Raw genomic sequence first — 16,526 nt, forward strand, 5'->3', positions numbered from 1 at the left:
TTGCGATGAATTGGCTCTTTGCATCAGATGTCCAAAGTATTGGAGCTTCAATGTCAGCATTAGTCCTTCCAATGAATATTCAGGACTGATTCCTTTAGGATTGACTGATATGATCTCCTTGCTGTCCAAGGGATTCTCAAGAGTCTTCAACACCACAGTTCAAAAGCATCAGTTCTTTGACACTCAGCCTTCTTTATGGTCCAACTCTCCCATCCATACATGAATACTGGAAAAAATTATTTATATGGTGACAGATGGTAATTTGGGTTGCCCTGGTGGCTCAGACAGTAAAGAATCTGTCTGCAGTTTAGGAGACTCAGGTTCTATCCCTGGGTCAGGAAGATCCCTGGGAGAACGAAATGGCTATCCACTGGAGTATTCTTGCCTGGAAAATCCCATGGACAAAGGAGCCTGGTGGGCTACAGTCCACGGGGTCTCAAAGGTTCAGACACAACTAAGCAACTAGCATTTTCTTCCTTTCAGATTTTAACTAGACTCATAGCAATGATAATTTGGTAATGTATAAAACTATAAAATCACTATGTTTTACACCTGAAATTCAAATAAATAAATAGGAACACTGGATACATATATACCCTTTCACACCTTACCCCTATCCACACTAGTTCCATAAACCACTTCCCAGCCATTAGCAGACTAAACAGTTGTCTCTTTGCTCTTATGTCACCTTTTTATCCAAATATTACAGTATTATTAAAGGCATAAATATCAGAATTATTACCAGTTGCCCCCCGCCCCCACCTCCACCATTCCCACTAAAGGAAGCATCTTTGGGCAATGTTTGCTTTGGTTAGATGTATATTTTTCTGTCTCACCCACTAAATGTGAATGGTTTGAGGACAAACAACTACAAATAAACACAAAAGCAAATATTTTCTGGACACTCACAAAGTGCTGATATAGTCTTTGCTTCTGTGAAGATAAAACACACAAATATACAACTGCATATATTCCAGATACCCTTAATCTAGCAGTGACTGATTTTCTTACTTATTTACGTAACACTGTTCTCGACAACCTTTACCAAATGTTTATATAAATTGACTTGAGCTCAAGGGTCAATCCTCTTTGTAGACCAATTGTTCTCACACGGAGTGACTTTGCCCCAGGAGATATTTGGAAACATCTGGAGATAGCTCTGATTGTAACAACTCAGGGGATGCTACTGGCAGCTGGTGGGTAGAGGCCAGAGATGTTAAGATCCTGCAATGCCCAGCCTCTCACAGCCAATAATTATCTGTGCAAAATTTTAATTATATTGAGATTGAGAAAGTTTAGAAGAGACCAAAGATCCTTAATCCAGGGTTAGCAGACCTCTAGGAGGTTTTAAAAAGACTGCAAGAAGTAATCTAGTAATTTTCATAGATTGTACACAAGATGCTGTGTGTTTTCATGTTTACTTGTATTTGAGGGAAAGAATGTCCTTAGCTTTCCAAAATCTCTCAAAGACGTTAAGAACCAATGATATGAATAATCTGTAGGCACTCTTTATCTCTTACCTTTGCATGGAGCCTCAATATCTTTTGGTAAAGATTAGCAGTTTTCTATTTACTTGTTTGGTGAAACAGTGAATACATGCACACACACACACACACGCACACACACACACACGCACACACACACATGCACACACACACACACACGCACACACTTTTTAACTTACTGGTATAACCTATGTCCCCAGGAGAAGGGAGCCTGGGCATTAGAAAATGGAAAGAAGCAGGACAAGAAACAGACTATAATAAGGACTATACGAGCTGACAGAACCATTGAGGAAGAGTGTTTTAAAGGGAGGTCTTATACATTTATTTGCATCTCCCCAAAATTCATGTGATGAAGTTTTAACAACCTCGTCCTTCAGAATGTGACTGTATTTGGAAATAGTCTTTGAAAATATAATTAAATATATAGTTAAACTGAAGTCATAGTGGAGTAAGATGGACCCTTAACTAATATCAAGGGAATTTTTACAAAAAGAAGAAATTTGAACTCAGACACACACACAAGGAGTGCACATTGAAGATAAAAGCAGAGATCAGGGTGATACACGAGACAAAACAAGCAACCAGAAACATTGCCAGTGAACCACCAGAGGCTTGGGAGAAGCATGAAGCAGATTCATCTTCAGAGTCCTCAGAAGGAAACGACTATGTTGACACCTTGATCTCAGAGTTCTAATCTTCTGAATTATGAGAAAATAAGTTTATGTTGTTCAAACCATCCAATTTGCAATACTTTGATAACACAGCTCTAATGAATGCTGCTGCTGCTGCTGCTAAGTCGTGTCGGACTCTGTGCGACTCCATAGATGGCAGCCCACTAGGCTCCGCCGTCCCTGGGATTCTCCAGGCAAGAACACTGGAGTGGGTTGCCATTTCCTTCTTCAATGCATGAAAGTGAAAAGTGAAAGTGAAGTCGCTCAGTCATGTCCGACTCATGGCGACCCCATGGACTGCCGCCTTCCAGGCTCCTCCATCCATTGGATTTTCCAGGCAAGAGTACTGGAGTGGGGTGCCATTGCCTTCTCCTAATGAATGCTAGAGGAGTTATTTTTCCTTATTTATATAGGAATAGACTTACCCCTCTTCTTACTTTGATGCTGCCCACCTAGATTATGTGGTAAAAATAATAAAAATAGTACAGTATAGCTCTCATATATACTGAGAAAATCTATGTCATGTATCCTGTGGTGACTTTCTGTACAATATTATTTACATTTTACTGAAAAGTTATGTTTTGTTATTTTCTCACTGTAACATGTAAGATAGAAGGGCTTCTAGGGTAAGTAACCAGCCCCAGCCACAAAGCCAGCCAGAGGTAGTGTGAGGACTGGAAACCAAGTGGGGAGCTTCGCAGCGGGTACAGAGCCCTGCTCTCTTGTGGCCTTTTGGTGAACAGGACGCTGGGAAGGAATGAGCACAGGCTATGTCACATTCTGTCTTTGCCTCACATCCTAAACTTTGGTCAATTTGGCTATTTTTGTTGGCATGAAGCCCCAGGTTTTCACCTTCACCTGTCACAAACCTACTCACAACCATAACCTTCACAAGCAGCTTGTGCTTCTCTCTCATTTACCGTCACTTCTTATACCTCCTGCTACTGCTTTCTCAACTATGCTGAACTTGTTTAGAACAGGGGTCCTCAACCTCTAGGATCTAATGCCTGATGATATGAGGTGGAGCTGATGTAATAATAAATAGGAAAAAAGGGCACAATAAATGTAATGCGCTTGAATTCTCATGAAACCATCCCTTCCCTTTTCGGTCTGTGGAAAAATTGTTTTCCATGAAACCAGTGTCTGGTGCCAAAAGGATTGAATCTTCCAATTTAGAAAACCAAAATTGGCTAAAGTTATTTTTTCAGACCATGTTAGTGTGAAAGAGAAAGTTTAACATTCCTGATACAGTATTTTAGATATTTACATTTTGAGAAGAAAAGCTACCATTAAAATATATCTACTCAATTCTAAATAAATTACTTACTATTTAATAATTAAATTTAGAGTATACATATTTTAAAAAGGTTAGAATCACTAGTTTTTCATAGGAAAGCAAATATGAAGGTGTTTGGTGGCTCTTAAGTGACACCTTAAAATGCCTATCTGTGACTTCGGATTTTAACTTCTAAAGTAAAGAATCAATGCAGAAATTATCCAAAACTTCTGAAAATCAAAGATGCAAAGTATTTGAGATTTCTTTTGTGAAATATGTTCCAATATCATTACCCATTCTCTCTCTCTCTCTCTATCAGATCAGATCAGTCCCTCAGTCGTATTCGATTCTTTGCGACCCCATGAATCGCAGCACGCCAGGCCTCCCTGTCCCTCACCAACTCCCGAGTTCACTCAGACTCACGTCCATTGAGTCAGTGATGCTATCCAGCCATCTTATCCGCTGGCGTCCCCTTCTCCTCCTGCCCCCAATCCCTCCCAGCATCAGAGTCTTTTCCAATGAGTCAAGTCTTCGCATGAGGTGGCCAAAATACTGGAGTTTCAGCTTCAGCATCATTCCTTCCAAAGAAATCCCAGGGCTCATCTCCTTCAGAATGGACTGGTTGGATCTCCTTGCAGTCCAAGGGACTCTCAAGAGTCTTCTCCAACACCACAGTTCAAAAGCATCAACTTTTCAGCGCTCAGCTGTCTTCAGAGTCCAACTCTCACATCCATACATGACCACTGGAAAAACCATAGCCTTGACTAGATGAACCTTTGTTGGCAAAGTAATGTCTCTGCTTTTGAATATGCTATCTAGGTTGGTCATAACTTTCCTTCCAAGGAGTAAGCGTCTTTTCATTTCATGGCTGCAGTCACCATCTGTAGTGATTTTGGAGCCCAGAAAAATAAAGTCTGACACATTTTCCACTCTTTCCCCATCTATTTCCCATGAAGTGGTGGGACCGGATGCCATGATCTTCGTTTTCTGAATGTTGAGCTTTAAGCCAAATTTTTCATTCTCCACTTTCACTTTCATCAAGACGCTTTTGAGTTCCTCTTCACTTTCTGCCATAAGGGTGGTGTCATCTGCATATCTGAAGTTATTGATATTTCTCCCGGCAATCTTGATTCCAGCTTGTGTTTCTTCCAGTCCAGCATTTCTCATGATGTACTCTGCATATAAGTTAAATAAACAGGGTGACAATATACAGCCTTGACGAACTCCTTTTCCTATTTGGAACCAGTCTGTTGTTCCATGTCCAGTTCTAACTGTTGCTTCCTGACCTGCATACAGATTTCTCAAGAGGCAGGTCAGATGGTCTGGTATTCCCATCTCTTGAAGAATTTTCCACAGTTTATTGTGATCCACACAGTCAAAGGCTTTGGCATAGTCAATAAAGCAGAAATAGATGCTTTTCTGGAACTCTCTTGCTTTTTCTATGATCCAGCGGATGTTGGCAATTTGATCTCTGCTTCCTCTTCCTTTTCTAAAACCAGCTTGAACATCAGGAAGTTCACGGCTCACATATTGCTGAAGCCTGGCTTGGAGAATTTTGAGCATTACTTTACTAGCGTGTGAGATGCGTGCAATTGTGTGGTAATTTGAGCATTCTTTGGCATGGCCTTTCTTTGGGATTGGAATGAAAACTGACCTTTTCCAGTCCTGTGGCCACTGCTGAGTTTTCCAAATTTGCTGGCATATTGAGTACAGCACTTTCACAGCATCATCTTTCAGGATTTGAAATAGCTCAACTGGAATTCCATCACCTCCACTAGCTTTGTTAGCAGAGATGCTTTCTAAGGCCCACTTGACTTCACATTCCAGAATGTCTGGCTCTAGGTCAGTGATCACACCATCGTGATTATCTGGGTTGTGAAGATCTTTTTTGTACAGTTCTTCTGTGTATTCTTGCCATCTCTTCTTAATATCTTCTGCTTCTGTTAGGTCCATACCATTTCTGTCCTTTATCGAGCCCATCTTTGCATGAAATATTCCTTTGGTATCTCTGATTTTCTTTAAGAGATCCCTAGTCTTTCCCATTCTGTTGTTTTCCTCTATTTCTTTGCATTGATTACTGAAGAAGGCTTTCTTATCTCTTCTTGCTATTCTTTGGAACTCTGCATTCAGATGTTTATATCTTTCCTTTTCTCCTTTGCTTTTTGCTTCTCTTCTTTTCACAGCTATTTGTAAGGCCTCCCCAGACAGCCATTTTGCTTTTTTGCATTTCTTTTCCATGGGGGATGCTCTTGATCCCTGTCTCCTGTACAATGTCACGAACCTCATTCCATAGTTCATCAGGCACTCTATCTATCAGATCTAGGCCCTTAAATCTATTTCTCACTTCCACTGTATAATCATAAGGGAGTTGATTTAGGTCATACCTGAATAGTCTAGTGGTTTTCCCTACTTTCTTCAATTTAAGTCTGAATTTGGCAATAAGGAGTTCATGGTCTGAGCCACAGTCATCTCTTGGTCTTGTTTTTGCTGACTGTATAGAGCTTCTCCATCTTTGGCTGCAAAGAATATAATCAATCTGATTTCAGTGTTGACCATCTGGTGATGTCCATGTATAGAGTCTTCTCTTGTGTTGTTGGAAGAGGGTGTTTGTTATGACCAGTGCATTTTCTTGGCAAAACTCTATTAGTCTTTATAGAGCTTCTCCATCTTTGGCTGCAAAGAATATAATCAATCTGATTTCAGTGTTGACCATCTGGTGATGTCCATGTATAGAGTCTTCTCTTGTGTTGTTGGAAGAAGGTGTTTGTTATGACCAGTGCATTTTCTTGGCAAAACTCTATTAGTCTTTGCCCTGCTTCATTCCGTATTCCAAGGCCAAATTTGCCTGTCACTCCAGGTGTTTCTTGACTTCCTACTTTTGCATTCCAGTCCTCTATAATGAAAAGGACATCTTTCTTGGGTGTTAGTTCTAAAAGGTCATGTAGGTCTTCATAGAACCGTTCAACTTCAGCTTCTTCAGCGTTACTGGTTGGGGCATAGACTTGGATTACTGTGATATTGAATGGTTTGCCTTGGAAACGAACAGAGATTATTCTGTCATTTTTGAGATTGCATCCAAGTACTGCATTTCAGACTCTTTTGGTGACCATGATGGCCACTCCATTTCTTCTGAGGGATTCCTGCCTGCAGTAGTAGATATAATGGTCATCTGAGTTAAATTCACCCATTCCAGTCCATACACACACACATACATATATATTCAATTGGCAGAATTTTACTAAAATAAGAGGCTAAATAACTGACTTGAATACTAATATACCTGTAATTAAAAATGTATGAGTGTGTGTGTATACTGACTACCCAATTTAGTGCAGACTGCAAAATAGGTAAAAAGGGGCAGAATGTGCTGTTTCCTTTTTATTTTCCAGAAAGAGGTTAATAACAAGATATGAGTTAGTGTAACTCTGTTTATGACTTCGTTCTCAACTAGTTTTAAAATTAGATTCACTCAACCTATCAATATAATCAAATGATGAACTAGTCAAAATCAAACCAGTTGACTTGATAGAATTGACGTATAAGAATTTACTTTTTGATGTGGTATCTCCTGTCTCCAGCTATCTTTTTTCTTTCCTAACACACATACATATGCACACACATGCTCACACAGCATTCGCTATGGCCACACTAAACTCTACAGTACCTTTTAAAATATTTAAATATATCATATTTTCTTCAGGCATCCAAAAGTTTACAAACACCATCAGCCATTTCTTATATTTCCAGAACTCCTTCTCATCTTTTAAGACCCAGTTCCAGTGCCACTGCCTATATGTTTTGATGTCAGTTTCTGTTGGCTGCTGATTCAAATGAAGAGACATTGTCACACTATATTGAAATAAACAAAAGACAGATTTCTGGTCAGAGAAATGTAATTTTCCTGAGAGTTCACTTGAATCACCCATTTGTCATAAAATCCTTTGCTGCCTTCAAGATACAGCCTCAATGAAATTAGTTTCTACCTATATGCCTCGCCACAAATGGGGAGATCTACAGTTCATTGAGATAGAATGTCTGATTTCATATCAGATGAGTAAAAAGATATCTGCATTAAAGTGAAAAGTGAGCCTATGCCCTGAGTAGAACATTTGATGAACACATGGATTACTGACTGTGCAGTTCTTCCAGAACCATCAGTTGCTATGCAAAGATTTAAATTTCCTGAGAGGAATCAATAGTCTTGGGAGGGCATCACTGATAAAACTGTAGAGATACCCAGTTCCAAACCTACATAACTAACATGGTATCAGTGTATTAAATCACCTCTCAGGGTGACTTAAAAGGAGAATGATGAAAATATCATTTCTCAATTAAAAATTTTGAGGAGAAAATTGCATGATAGGTGGTTTAATTAGGAAAATGGAAACAAATAAAGATAAAAATACCAACCAGGGTCTCAATGCTAAGTTAAAAAAATCTCTTGTATCCTGCAAAATAAAGGGAGGGATTTAATATTTTTCCTAAAGGGTGATAAGTAGAAGAAAATATTTGTTAAAATGCCAATTTGCTTTCACCTGGAGTACTTGACTCACTATTATATAATTCTGAAATATGTAATATAGAATGGATGAAGCCTAAGATCTTAGGATATCCAGAGCTGCAGGAGGTAACAATAACCAGTCTTCGTGGTGTCATGGGCTCCCTTTGGTAGATTTCTCTCCATCTTCTAGGCATTTTTCAGAATTAGCAGCATCATAACTCACCTCTTGGTTTTCCCTGTGGCAGCACAAGAAACTCAAGCCCTGCAGAGTGTACTTTAGTTTAATGATGCCATCGTCATCCTCTGACCTGAAACATCCTCCAGGCTTCTCACTCCCAGACCCTTTCCCCATGCCCCCTGAAATACCTCATCTGCGACTAACCTAGCCTCCTATATTGTCATTCCTTTCTAAACACTTATTTCTTCTTTTTACCTTGACTAAATCCAGATCAAACTACTTCCACTGAGGATCTCTCAAGTGGAGATTATTGGTTCTGTTTCCTGCTTACCTGCCCTAGGACTTGGTAGTATGTTGGGTGACCTCCTGCTACCCATTGCTGCTTGAAACCATTCCATTTCCTCTGCTTTTCATTCCAAACCCCAGGTCTTTCAACCTTCAATGCATCCAGTTTTCTCCCTCATATTACTGTTCTCTAGATTTACAGTCAATCTCTGTCATTCACTGAAGGCTTGAGTAGAGTACTTCTCTCCACCTCCAGCCTTGTTATATTCCTGATGACTTTAGTATCCAGGGAAGTGGTAGGTACAGCACTAGACAGTCATTTCCTTACCTGCCTTGAATGTTACTATTATTAATCCTTGTAGCCATAGATACTCGCTCTTGAAAACATGACCTGGATCATGGTTATCACCAATAACTGTACCAAGTTCAAAATTCTGATTTAAAAATATTTCCTAATCTGATCATTACTTTCAACTCTCTGCATATATTCTCCCACCATACTGACTTCTAGTCCAGCTGAATCACTTCATCACATTTCTCATTGGCCATCACTCCTTCCCCTTGTCACTTTTATCCTGTCCTATAACCTATATTTGGAGAAGGAAATGGCAACCCACTCCAGTGTTCTTGCCTGGAGAATCCCAGGGACAGAGGAGCCTGGTAGGAGGCCGTCTATGGGGTCACACAGAGCCGGACACAACTGAAGCGACTTAACAGCATAACCTATGTTACAATACTCACTTTTGAACACACTGGGCTTCCCTGGTGGCTCAGCTGGTAAAGAATCTGCCTGTAATTTGGGAGACCTGGGTTAGATCCCTGGGTTGGGAAGATCCCCTGGAGAAGGGAAAGGCTACCCAGTACAATATTCTTCCCTGGAGAATTCCATGGACAGAGAATTCTGGCAAGCTACAGTCCATGGGATTGCAAAAAGTCGGACGTGACTGAACGACTTTCACTTTTTTTTTTTTTTTGAGCCCACATATTTTCTTTACCCAGTACACTCTAACTAACCCTCTTTGAATCAAATTTTCTGCCTTTATCCTTGTGAATTTTGTGGAATAAAATGATATAAATGAGTTGACTGGTTTTATTTTAAATTACCACTTGGAAAGTTAAAATGGTACTTTAAAATACTACTTGCCCTAGTAAATCTTGTCCTTTCAAAGTAAAGAACTTTATTACTTTCTCCTTTCTCTTTCAAACCCCTTCTAGCTCTCCCCACCACACAAACATGTGTACATAACAGCAGCTAATAATCTCCGTAGTCCTTCACAGCATTGTAAAGCTAGAAATCATCATTTATTTTAAATTAGTTCTCTAAATGTTATCAGAGGGAATCTATCTTATTTTCACCATACCTAATTTATGTGCTTGATGGTAAATTCTTCTCCTAGTCAATGGAAGAAATAGCCCTGCTTTTGTCAAATGAAATCCCCTTCATTGGTGCTAAGGATCTCATCCCCTCAAAATTTCAAGGATTTTGCCTCTGTAATCATCTCTTATACTTTCTCCATCATCAGTACTGCTTTTGTTTCTACTGTATCATTCCCATAAGTATTTAAAACATATGCTCTATTCCCTCCAAAATTAGCTTTCCTTTAATGCCATTTCCCCTTCTTACTACTGCCCATTCCTCTGCTTAGCTTCAAAGTAAAGTCTCTTACATAAATAACATACAATTGTAACAGCAGACTCTCACCTCTCATTCAGATTCTGATGCATTTTAATTTCACTTTCATCTCCAACATCCCTGAAATTTTCCTTCTTGGAGTTACCAAAATCATCCTAATACCAATTCCTATAAATATATCTCAGTCCTCAGCTCCCTTAATTTTTCAATATTGTTATACAATTAAGTACTTAAAATCAATTCCTTAAAGCATTCTCCTTTCTTGTCATCATCCTTGACCCTATAGACTTCTGGATTTTTTGTTTGTTTGTTTGTTTTCCTTTTGTATCCCAGGCTTCTCTTTTTCATCTCCTGTGCAATTTTTCTTACTCTGTCTATATTTACTTCAACTTTACCTTTCCAAGTTGGAGTTCCTCCCACTTTCTTTCTTGAGTTCCATTCTTTTTTCATCTGTACTTTCTCCCTAGGTGATATCATCCAGCCTCTTCACTTTAAACATAATCAAATACTGATGATTTTCCTGTTTTGTGTTGATATTGCTAGGCCAGATCATTCACTGAACTCCCTGTTTGTAAATATGTCTGTCTGTTTGATGGATGACTCAAAAGTTATCATGTCCAAAAATGTACTAACGAACAAAATCTGTTTCTCATCCAATTGCCCTCATCTTAGTTAAAGGCATCACCGTCTATTCAAGCAAGCAAGCCAGAAAGTTGAGTCCTCCTCTGCTCTCACCATCTTTCATCAAATTCATTAATCTTTCAGTAAGTTCTTTTGTATCTACCTGAGCAATATATCTCAAATACTAGAATTTTTCTCCACTTATTTCTATGGCTACAATTCTAGTCCAAGTCGCTATTATCTCTCATATGGGCAAAAACTGGTATGCATATCTTCATGCTTATGTACATGGGGTTTTCCCTCCCAATTTGTTTTCTACACAGGAAACAGAATGTTCTATTAAAATTGAAAGCCAGACCATGTTTAAAATTGTGATCATTTGGCTTCTGTCAACATTTTTGTGTGTGTTATTTCATAGATTTCACTCACTCTGCTGTTTCCACAATCCTTTTCTTAATATCCTTAGTTGTGTAGACACAGCGCTGCTACACAATTGAACTTCTGCTCTCAGTTTCCTGAATTGATGTTCCTGTTTTAGATTTGGATTTGGCCTAGGTATTCCTGTGGCTTCCCTGGTGGTTCAGATGGTAAAGAATTTGCCTGCAGTGCAGGTGACCTGGGTTAAATCCCTGGGCCAGGAGGATTCCTTGAAGAAGGGAATGACTACCCACTCCAGTATTCTTGGGGCTTCCCTGGTGGCTCAGACCGTAAAGAATCTGCCTGCAATATGGAAGACCTGGGTTCTATCCTTGGGTCAGGAGGATCCCCTGGAGAAGGGAGTGGCTACCCACTTCAGTATTCTTACATGGAGGATTCCATGGACAGAGGAGCCTGGCAAGCTACGTCCATGGGGCCACAAAGAGTCGGACACAGCTGAGAGACTAACACATTCCTGTAGGACATAATCTACTTCAGCATGATTTGCCATAAAAGTTCACTTTCCCTTCAATAATTATGAGCTAGCTATCATTTCAATGTCTCCTAAACACAGATATCAGAGCTATATAATCTATATTGATCTGTGAACTCCCTGGCTGGGCCTCTGTCTGTAGCCTACTTTTTCCTAGGAATTTGATTTAATCAGTTCAGGTCAATTACTCAGTCACATTCAGCTCTTTGCAACCCCATGGACTGCAAGATGCCAGGCCTTCCTGTCCATCACCAACTCCCAGAGCTTGCTCAAACTCATGTCCATCAAGTCAGTGATGCCATCCAACCATCTTATCCTCTGTCGTCCCCTTCTCCTCCTGCCTTCAATCTTTCCAAGCATCAGGGTCTTTACAAATGAGTCAGTTCTTCTTATCAGGTGGCCAAAGTATTGGAGTTTCAGCTTCAACATCAGTCCTTCCAATGAACACTCAGGACTGATCTCCTTTAGGATGGACTGGTTGGATCTCCTTGCAGTCCAAGGGACTCCCAAGAGTCTTCTCCAACACCACAGTTGAAAAGCATCAATTATTTGGTGCTCAGCTTTCTTTATAGTCCAACTCTCACTTCCATACATGACTACTGGGAAAACCATAGCCTTGGTTAGATGGACCTTTGGATTTAATATTTAAAGACAAATATCAAATCTCATTAATTAGCAATAATAGTGAGCATACATGCTTGTGTGCATGCTAAGTTGCTTCAGTCATGTCTAACTTGCTCCTCTGTCCATGGTATAAGTTAAACTCAAATGATTTGCTTAGGTGAAGGTACATGACACTTTTAATTTAGAGTTAGTCTTTGTTACAAATAAGGTATAACAAATCTACAAAGCCTTGTTAATAAGTTTTTGCAAGATGACTGAAATTGAAGCTTTGGAGAAAGGTGAAAATATTGTTTTATCCTAACTTTGAATACTCTATGGACTTTAGTCTCAAGACTTACAAGACCTTGAAAATATATTAGAAAAAGTGTTTAGAAATTCACTATTGATAGTTTTCATGTATTAATACATTTAACGGTTATATCATTTTATCTATAGAAACTCAACTTGCATACTATATCAAATTGCTTTTGGGGATAATCTAAATCCTAGAATCACCTGAAAAAGCTGAGTTTGACTTTTTCCATTGAAAGGCACCATATATTTTAAGCAGGTTCTCATGTAGAGAGATATAGAGGATCAGATAATGCGACAATTTAATGAAAATCATACACCTGGCTCTATGAGATATGGTAAGTCAGGCATTTCTTCTTCTGAGACAATAATAATAACCTTTGAAAGATATTTCACTAAGCCATGGAAAACAGTAGTGTCTATTGAAAAAGCTACGATTTGCTAACCCAACAAGAACTTCTAAGCTTCCTTTTTGGTAGAACCTAGGAAACCTGGGAGGAGAAGGCAATGGCACCCCACTCCAGTACTCTTTCCTGGAAAATCCCATGGGCGGAGGAGCCTGGTGGGCTGCAGTCCATGGGGTCGCTAAGAGTCAGACACAACTGAGCGACTTCACTCCCACTTTTCACTTTCGTGCATTGGAGAAGGAAATTGCAACCCACTCCAGTATTCTTGCCTGGAGAATCCCAGGGATGGGGGAGCCTGGTGGGCTGCCATCTATGGTGTCGCACAGAGTCGGACACAATTGAAGCGACTTAGTAATAGTAGTAGGAAACCTGGGAAGGTCTCTGCTAGTTACAGAGAAGTGCAATCAGTGGACAACACATGGTCCCTTCGGTAGGAATTATCAGTGTCTGAAAATCAAATTTGGAAAATTTGGAAAGCTCAGCAATGGCCACAGGACTGGAAAAGGTCAGTTTTCATTTCAATCCCAAAGAAAGACAATGCCAAAGAATGCTCAAATTGCCGCACAATAGCACTCATCTCTCACACTAACAAAGTAATGCTCAAAATTCTCCAAGCCAGGCTTCAACAGTATGTGAACCATGAACTTCCAGACATTCAAGCTGGATTTAGAAAAGGCAGAGGAACCAGAGATCAAATTGTCAACATTTGTTGGAGCATCGAAAAAGCAAGAGAGTTCCAGAAAAACATTTACTTCTGCTTTATTGACTATGCTAAAGCTTTTGACTGTGTGGATCAGAAAAAACTGGAAAATTCTTAAAGAGATGGGAATACCAGACCACCTGACCTGCCTCTTGAGAAATCTGTATGCAGGTCAAGAAGCAACAGTTAGAACAGGACACGGAACAATAGACTGGTTCCAAATTGGGAAAGGAATACATCAGGACGGTATTATTGTCACCCTGCTTATTAAACTTATATGCAGAGTACATCATGAGAAAAGCAGGACTGGATGAAACACAAGCTGGAATCAAGATTGCCAGGAGAAATATCAATAACCTCACATATGCAGATGACACCACCCTTAGGCCAGAAAGTGAAGGGGAACTAAAGAGTCTCTTGATGAAAGTGAAAGAGGAGAGTGAAAAATTTGGCTAAAAACTCAACATTCAGAAAACTAAGATCATGGCATCTGGTCCCATCACTTCATGGCAAACAGATGGGGAAACAATGGAAACAGTGACAGACTTTATTTTTGGGGGCTCCAAAATCACTGCAGATGGTAACTGAAACCATGAAATTAAAAGACGCTTGCTCCTTGGAAGAAAAGTTATGATCAACCTAGACAGCATATTAAAAAGCAGAGACATTACTTTGCCAACAAAGGCCCATCTAATCAAAGCTATGGTTTTCCCAGTAGTCATATATGGATGTGAGAGTTGGACTATAGAGAAAGCTGAGCGCTGAAGAATTGATGCTCTTGATCTGTGGTGTTGGAGAAGACTCTTGAGAGTCCCTTGGACAGCAAGGAGATCCAACCAATCCATCCTAAAAGAAATCAGTCCTGAATATTCATTGGAAGGACTGATGTTGAAGCTGAAGCTCCAATATTTCAGCCACCTGATGAGAACAGACTCATTTGGAAAGACCCTGATGCTGGGAAAGATTGAAGGCAGGAGAAGGGGACAACAGAGGGTGAGATGGCTGGATGGCATCACCAACTCAATGTACATGAGTTTGAGTAAGTTCCAGGAGTTGCTGATGGACAGGGAAGCCTGGCGTGCTGCAGTCCATGGGGTCCCAAAGAGTCGGATGCAATTGAATTGAACTGAACTGAAAATCATGTGCAACATGGGCAGACAGCCCATTAAATAGTATGTGAGATCATTTAGGGAAGATAGGGGGTAAGTGGCAGCATCATCATTATGAGAAATCATCATTTGCCAGAGAATTTGCTAACAGGAGGAAGGCGGTATAGTTAGCAACATCAGTTTTTGACTGATAGTCACATAGATTTGGAAACCTAAAAATTAAGTCATAGGTCCTTTGTCGACATTAGATAGCCTTTTTTGTTCATTGTTCTAACAATGATTCTTGTAAATGTGGAAGCAACAGACAACTGGTTGATGGACGTTTTCATCAGCTTTTGAAATGGGGCTCAAACTAACTCTCTATTTCAGGAGTTCCTCTCCTAGATGAGGTTTACTGAAATGTATGAATGATTTCCAAATTAGCCCAGGTTGGGAATGGAAGTAAGTTGAGTTAGTGAAGTTCAACCTTTCGAACTGTTTTTAGGATGTTACATTGCAATTCATTATCATTCAGAAAAAGGAAAAAAAAATCCTTAAAATGTCTGTTTGAAATGAAAGACTATTGGAAGTTGTTAAAAATAAAATAAGCTACACACAGGGTCAGTTTATATTAAATTTAGAGTATTTCAAGTTTCCATGGAAACATAACATATAGAAATTAAAAGCAGATGTTCTTAAATTGATGCTTTGGAAAAGCCCCACAAGGCTTAATCCTCTGCTGGGTAATCCTCTGTTGCTTGCCTCAAAACTTCATTTGCCAATTTTTTTTGCAGTGTGAATTTTGATAACTACAACGTTCCCAGAGCAAACATATATATTATTACAAAGTCCTAATACCTTAGTTATTACTCTTGCAGTAACTTGTGCAACTTGTGAACAGACTGCACACCATTATCTCACTGCCAAGTCAAAGTAGCATAACTGCACTTTCTTACACACACACACACACACACACCCTGCCAAATCTAATACCCCGAAACTTAACATGTAAACCTGTACCACAATTTACTACTAGATTCACATTGGCTAAGGTAAATAGAAAAATAAAATCTAATATTCTTGCCCCTAGTTATTTTCCTTTATTTTAAAATTATTTTAGCAAAAAAGATGGAAAAGAGTCGAGTCAATAAATTCCTTGGATTTTTAACTCTATAGTAAATTTTGAAAGGTAATTTGTTGTTGTTTATCACTAAGTCATGTCTGACTCTTTGAGACCCCATAAACTGCAGCATGCCAGGCCTCCCTGTCCTTCACTATCTCCTGGAGTTTGCTCTGATTCATGTCCATTGAGTCAGTGATACTATTTAACCACCTCATCCTCTGCCACCCCCTTCTCTTTTAACCTTCAGTCTTTCCCAGCATCAAGGTTTTTCCAATGACTAGGCTCTTCACATCAAGTGGTCAAAGTTGGAGCTTCAGCTCTAGCAACAGTCCTTCTAATGAATGAAAGTGAAAGTGAAAGTCGCTCAGTTGAGTCCCACTCTTTGAATTCTCTAGGCCAGAATACCGGAGTGGGTAGCCTTTCCCTTCTCCAGGGGATATTCCCAACCCAGGGATCAAACCCAGGTCTTCCACATTGCAGATGGATTCTTTACCAGCTGAGCCACAAGGGAAGCCCTTTTAATGAATAATCAGGGTTGATTTCTTTTAGGATTGACTGATTGGATCTCTTTGAATGATAGAGCTGCTAACTGATCAATTTCTAATGCTTTCATGAGACCATCAAGCTTCGTTTTCTATAATGCCTGAGTTGCTCCCTGGTTGATACAGTCATGGAGACCTATCAGTTCCTTCTCACCACAGTGGTACTATTTC

The sequence above is a fragment of the Bos grunniens genome, chromosome 20 (assembly GCF_055505025.1).
Source record: "Bos grunniens cultivar Pamir isolate PY7600 chromosome 20, Bosgru_T2T1.0, whole genome shotgun sequence".
Classification (NCBI taxonomy): Eukaryota; Metazoa; Chordata; class Mammalia; order Artiodactyla; family Bovidae; genus Bos; species Bos grunniens.